General features: G+C 49.4%; 1 long non-coding RNA gene across 1 annotated transcript; it reads left to right on the plus strand.

Moving 5' to 3' along the window:
* The first annotated feature begins 3,977 nt into the window (after positions 1–3,977).
* LOC102021541 lies at positions 3,978–5,772 on the plus strand. Its single transcript, XR_260020.1, has 3 exons — positions 3,978–4,253; positions 4,813–4,903; positions 5,468–5,772. It is a non-coding gene; the product is annotated as an uncharacterized LOC102021541 (long non-coding RNA).
* Positions 5,773–5,978: the final 206 nt, after the last annotated feature.

The raw sequence follows: 5,978 nt of genomic DNA on the forward strand, positions 1-5,978 counted from the left end.
CCCTGACACAAATAAACATTAAACATTCTTGTTTCTCCTTCAGGCAATGCAAACGTTCAGCTGTCTTGCTTTTAAAATTCAGAACTGAGATCATACAATTTTATTCATTAACACAATAATCCATTTCAATTATGTATTTTAGCCAAAGAAGATGGTTAGAGGTAGCAGGGAAAATGAAGGCAGGGGAGAGAGGCAAAAAGGAAGCTTATCGGGAGAGATATAAAAATATTTTGAGAAGAAGATTAGTGATTATAAACTGTCCTCATTTCATTATTCCTATTCACATGTGCCCCAGGCTTCAAAATGGATTTTTGCCTATTATGTCTGCCTTTTGAAAATCTGAACAGCTGACTACACTGTTAGTTCTCAGGAGTCCAGACTCCCAGTGTGAAAGAAGAAAGTGTGTCTGCGTGGCCGGCCAGAGGCAGAGCACAGTGCCTTAAATGAGAGCTGCAAGGAGCCAAGAGCAACTTCTGTATAATGCAATGTTGACCAGAATCCATCTCCCAAAAGACAATGCCCTGGGTGACTTATCCATTAGGGGTCTGGGGGTGGGCAGGGGCCCTGGTTTCCAGACTTCTTATTCAGTGGCCTGGCACCATGAGATTTTATTGGGTCTTCCATAGAGAACCCACAATTTTATTAAGTGCCGGGGCTTCCTTGACTTCTTAGTACTAAATTCTAGAAGAGGAATAATCATTCCATGTCCTGTCTGCTTTTTCAGCCCTAATTTATATCATTGTAAAATGTCCCCCCTGTATTAGAACCATGCATGGGCAATAAGTCACTAACCAAATGGATGGTGAGATTGAGCAATGGTATCTCCAGGAGCCATCATGAGCTGCAGACATTGTCTCATTCCCAATTGGAGGACAGAGGTGCTTCTTCTGGTGACACTGACATAATGGAAGTGAGACACATATTTTCTAATGCCTTGCAGCTTTTATGCTTTCTTACCTTGCTTAGGATGGAGAAAAATGGGGAGCAGAGACACACAGCTTGCTTGACAGAATACAGTCCTCAATGGTGGTCATACAGCTTACAACGTCCTTTTGAGTCAAGAAGAGAGGTGGGGTGGATTCTCCTACTCAATTTCTGGTGAAAGCAAAGCAAAGCAGCCAAGTGATTACTCAAAAGCGTCAAAGAAAGTTAGTGCCGGTGTTGAAGCTGTTTTACATTCAAAATGAATGGACCTGCGTAGTGGAAAAGGCAAGAACTCTTTCCAGGCATCTAACAGGAATGTATCGATTTATTACTTTGTGATGATTACTAGGAAAAATTCTAGCCTCTGGGGCACAGAGACGAAGAAGAAAGATGCACCTCTCGGGTGAGTCAGAGAAGTAAACAAAGGGTTCCAAGGCTCGTCCTTCAAGTGTTTTGTTCCAGATTTCCCAGTCTCTTAGCTGAAGGTAAGGATGGGGGAAAAACAAGCAGTTAAGAGAGAATTGGGAGCAGATGCCTGGGCCAGCACCAAGGGCAGACTTGGCATTAGGAGATGTGCCCAGGACGAGGCCAGCTTCCTGGTAGAGTAACTAAAACATTAGCCCAGGATAGGAAGATGGAACTACCCACTGATGGAACTGCTTGGGAGATGGATGTGAATAGAACCGCTGGGAGTGTTGGAGCACAGCTCTAACCAAGACACCGAAGCACCTCAAGACTGAAGCTGAAACCAGATGACCTACATTGCAGCCTGGCCGTGATCATGCAAGGACATGGGAAGAGGGTGGGCATGCCTATGTTTGTCCCTGCCATGACCGGGCAGAGTGTGCCCTGAGCCCTTCCTGGGAGCCATTGGAGCCTGCATTCTGATCCATCTCAGGAGTGCTTCCTGTGTTGAAACTGAGAAGAGCATGTGGCTCTCCCACCCTTTCCAGACCCTGACACCTTCCCCCGGTGTCTTTGCCCTGATTCCTCTCGCCAAGTGACCGTGGTTTCTCCCACGCCTTGTCATAATGAAAGAGGATGTACTGACTCATCAATAGGATATGACCAGCCACTACTTAGCAGAGGTAGATTTGACTGTAAAATGACAAATGAGACTCTGGTTAATATATTTTCTGGTGAATCTAATAGGCATGAGTCAGATAAGCCAGCAGGGAATGAATAAAAATCCTGCTGCAAGGTCTCCAAGGCTCAAGACCGGAAACAGAACTTTTGAAGGTGGTTGTAATGTTCTTGACCGCCCCAGTCCCCTCCCTGGCGCACTCCTTAGCATGTAGCTAAGTGCTCAGTAAGTGTCACTGCTATTATCACAAAAAGCATTCCCATCTGTCTGCTTGTTAATTTACGTTTATGGCCAAGTGAATTTTAAATAGAGAAATGTCTGTGCATTTTTAATCCAGGTGTCCGTACTCCTGCTAAGTGGCGTGGTCCTTGAAGGCGGCGACCTCACCTTATGAAGCCCGGCACATGCAGGAGCTCTGGGGCCATTCACTGCTGGCGAACAGCCTACTGCTACTTAGCAGTTGCTGAAAAGTATGCTCAGATTGTGACAGTGGAGACCGAGCTGTCTGCCGCTCTTGTTTCTCCTTCCTTTGACATTTTCCTGCTTCTGTTTTGTCCTTTTGTCTTTCTGTCTGACCTCCAACTAGGCAGTTCAGATTAAACTGTTTCCTTCTGTAAGGCATGTCCCTGGAGGAGCACCCACACTATACATTTACATTTTCCCTTTCACAGCCTACATGCTAGTGCCCTATACTTCAATGGAGGGGGTGGAGAGAGACAGCAAGGTAGAAGGCCGTAGGAACATCCTATCTGTTAGCCTTCAGGAAAGTTGCCGGGAATCTCAGGCAAAGTACAGTAAGTCCCAGACTTACCAGCAAGTCCTATCTGGGGAGACTGTTCAGAAATTGGATTTGTTCGTAAGTCCAACAGAGTGAGTCTTATACAGCTTTGACCCCAAAGCACCAAACTTACACACAAAAATACAGTCAGTCCCCAACTAACTATACAGTAGTACTGCACTGCACAGCAAGCACGCAGCAGTACAACTATGACAGTGTCCGGCACGCATGTGAGCTACTGCTACAATTTGTTTGCATCTACAAATATTCCTAATATGAGGCCAGTGTTTGTATCTGTGAAAGTTTGCAACTTGAATGTTCCTAAGCTGGGGACTTATTATAATAAGTTCCTTTGTTTTTTGGTCTTTTTGAGACAGGGTCTTGCTATGCAGTTCAGACTGTGAGCTCACTTTGTAGCCCAGGCTGGTCTCGGACTCGCAATGACCCTCCTGCCTCTGCCTCCTGAGTGCTAGGATTGCAAGAATAAGTTCCATCTTTGTATGGGGAGGGGATTGTCTTGACTTGGGAAGGTTTCACGGCCACCATCTTCTCTACTCCTAGAACGAACCACAACCCAGCCTAGAAAAATTGGGAAAGTGTGATTGGTGAATAAGCCCAGGCTTTGCATGCTAAGATCTGGTCTTGGGACTCCACCTAATTGCTTACAGGGTGTGTCCTCCTGGGGCTGGCTCCTGTCTACAGTAAGGGACATTTTAATGCCTTCTATCCCCGCTGCTCAGAGATGTGTGGATAAAGTAAGCCGTCCTATGTCCTACCTGTGAGCATGAGCATGCTTGTGAGTGTGTGGTGGGGTAGGGATTATGGCTCTTTTGCTCTCCTCTGCATCCTTATTGCTGCCTTGAATGAATGAGTAGTGGAAGTGGATTAACTACATCAACGATCCCAAGCTTTAGCGTGCACTGGGATCACCTGAGAAGCTTTTAAAACACAGATTGTCAAGTCTGCAACCTGGAGTTTCGGTCTCAGCCTGAGCTGGAACCTGAGAATCTGCCTCTCTAGCAGTGCCTTTGCAAAGCCGCTGCTGCGGCCCAGGGCTGCAGCACAAGAAAGGGCCAGCAGATGGCGCCAACATCGAACAGAGACCTCCCCTGGGAGCGGTTGGAACTGGGTCAGCTCCCGGCTCAACCGACACAAAACACAGGTTTTCCCAACAGTGGAGGTGGGGTGGGTTGGGGTGGGGTGGGCAGCTGCGGCCCCGGCCGGCTGCTGATCCGAGCGGAGAGCAGGAGAGAGTGAGGAGGCAGCTGGTGCGGGGGAGGAGCCGGACTCTTCCACCACCCAAGTCTCCTCTCGCTGCCGGCTGCCCTGGGGGAGGCGCCTTCCCTCTCTGCCGCAGGCTGCTTCTGGGTGCCAGCGCCACAGCGAAGTATAAATTCCCTCCCCTTGAAAGATATTCCCGGAGCTTCCTTTTCGATGATCTCAGCTTGGGGGACTGAACTCTTACGAGTAAGAAAATATTTTCTGGAGTTTTATAAAAAATACTGTATGCGGTTGACAAAACCCTCCCATTCTTCCCTCGCCTTTGGCCACTGCTCACCAGCTCACCTGCCGGGGGTCCCTACCACCACCGTCCAGCAGGCGGCGTCGTGAGAAGAAGGGGGCCGGCTGAGCCGGCGCCCGAACTTCAAGCTTCTCCAAGCCCTGCCCAGTTTAACGAGCTGCTAGGAGGAAATGAGGCGGCACAGGGGAAAGTGCAGACATCCAGGGAGTAGTCGGTAGCCACAGGTGGCTGCTGGACACTTTAAATGCGGTGAGGGTGACTGAAGAAATGAAATTTCGCCCTCCACGATGGTGCGCATGTGTAATCCCAGCGCTCCGGGAGGCCGACGCAGGAGCATTGAAAACTGGAGCTCGGCTTGGGCAAATTAATGACTTACTGAGACCCAGTCCAAAAATAAAACATAATGAAGGGCTCAGTGCAAATCCCCAGCGTGCTCTTGTGTGCACACATACAGTGAATTTTAAACTTTAATTTTAATTAAATTTAAATTCATGTATTGGACAGCACAGGTTCAGCAGAACTCCCGGGTGGATTGCTTTTGCGTTAAGAAAACACGTCCCTGAGACCTGAAAGCGTGTCTGGGAGGCGCTAAGAGGTAAACTGCTCTGCCTAAGACTCTGCCGGAAGTGTAGGGTGTGAGGCAGTCCGACAAGAGAAGAAAAGGAGAGAGGTTGAAGAGGAAAGGGTCAGGTGGTGACCGTGCAAATGCAAAGAATAGTAAAACCCCTCTGGAGGCAGGAACGGCGCCAGGGCATTGAAGACCCGGAACACCTAAGTTCGTTCCTGAGCCGCACAGCAGCACCGCTGCTCCCTGTTGCCCCGTCTCTCCAGCAGTGCCTTCTCAGCACAGGGTCTGGGGGCGGCAGCAGTTAGGAGAAGGGAGATGAGCTGTGGGGTGATTCCTTCAGGGGAGGTGGCAGCATTCTCAGGAGAGAAACAGAGGAGAAACAAAATCTCAGCACAAGCAGGGGCTGGGGCTGGGCGATTCTGCAGGGACAGTGCCGGGTTGTTGGCAAGGAGGGATGTTTGGGGACCCGATTTTAAGTAAATCTTCATTTTGTCTTTTTTTGAGCCGGGGTTTCTCTGTAGTTCAGGCTGGCCTTCAGCTCACTGTGTAGCCCAGGCTGGCCTTGAGCTCACAGCAATCTTCTTGCCTCAGCCTCCTGAGTGGTGGGACTACAGGTGTGTGCCACCACACCCAGTGAAGTAAATCTTAAAGGCGACGGTAACTCCAGTAGACGGGAGGACTCAGGCATCCGGGCACCTGGCTCAAAATATTTCCCTGGTCTCACATGTTCCAGCGCATGTCACGTCACACTGGAGACGGCCGTCTCTCCGGGGGCCTCCCCGCAGACTTCAGGTGCGGGTGAGAGGAGGTGGGGGCGGGGTTTGGGCCATGATCCTGAAGGCAGACAGTAGCGGAGCCCCTAGGGCTTTGATAAATTTATAAAACACATCTTTTCTTTCCGGACCTTTGTATCTCTCTGTGGTATCCAGCAACAGTGAACCCCTGTCTACCTGCTCTCAATTTCTGCAGTCAGGTGTGTGTGTGTGTGCGTGTGTGTGTGTGTGTGTGTGTGTGTCAGATGCACAGAGGGAAAGAATGCAAAATGAGCTGCCGCTTAGATGACAGGCACACTTCATGTGCTGAGACGCAGAGCCGCGCAGTC

The sequence above is a fragment of the Chinchilla lanigera genome, unplaced genomic scaffold (assembly GCF_000276665.1).
Source record: "Chinchilla lanigera isolate Chin_1 unplaced genomic scaffold, ChiLan1.0 scaffold00011, whole genome shotgun sequence".
NCBI lineage: Eukaryota > Metazoa > Chordata > Mammalia > Rodentia > Chinchillidae > Chinchilla > Chinchilla lanigera.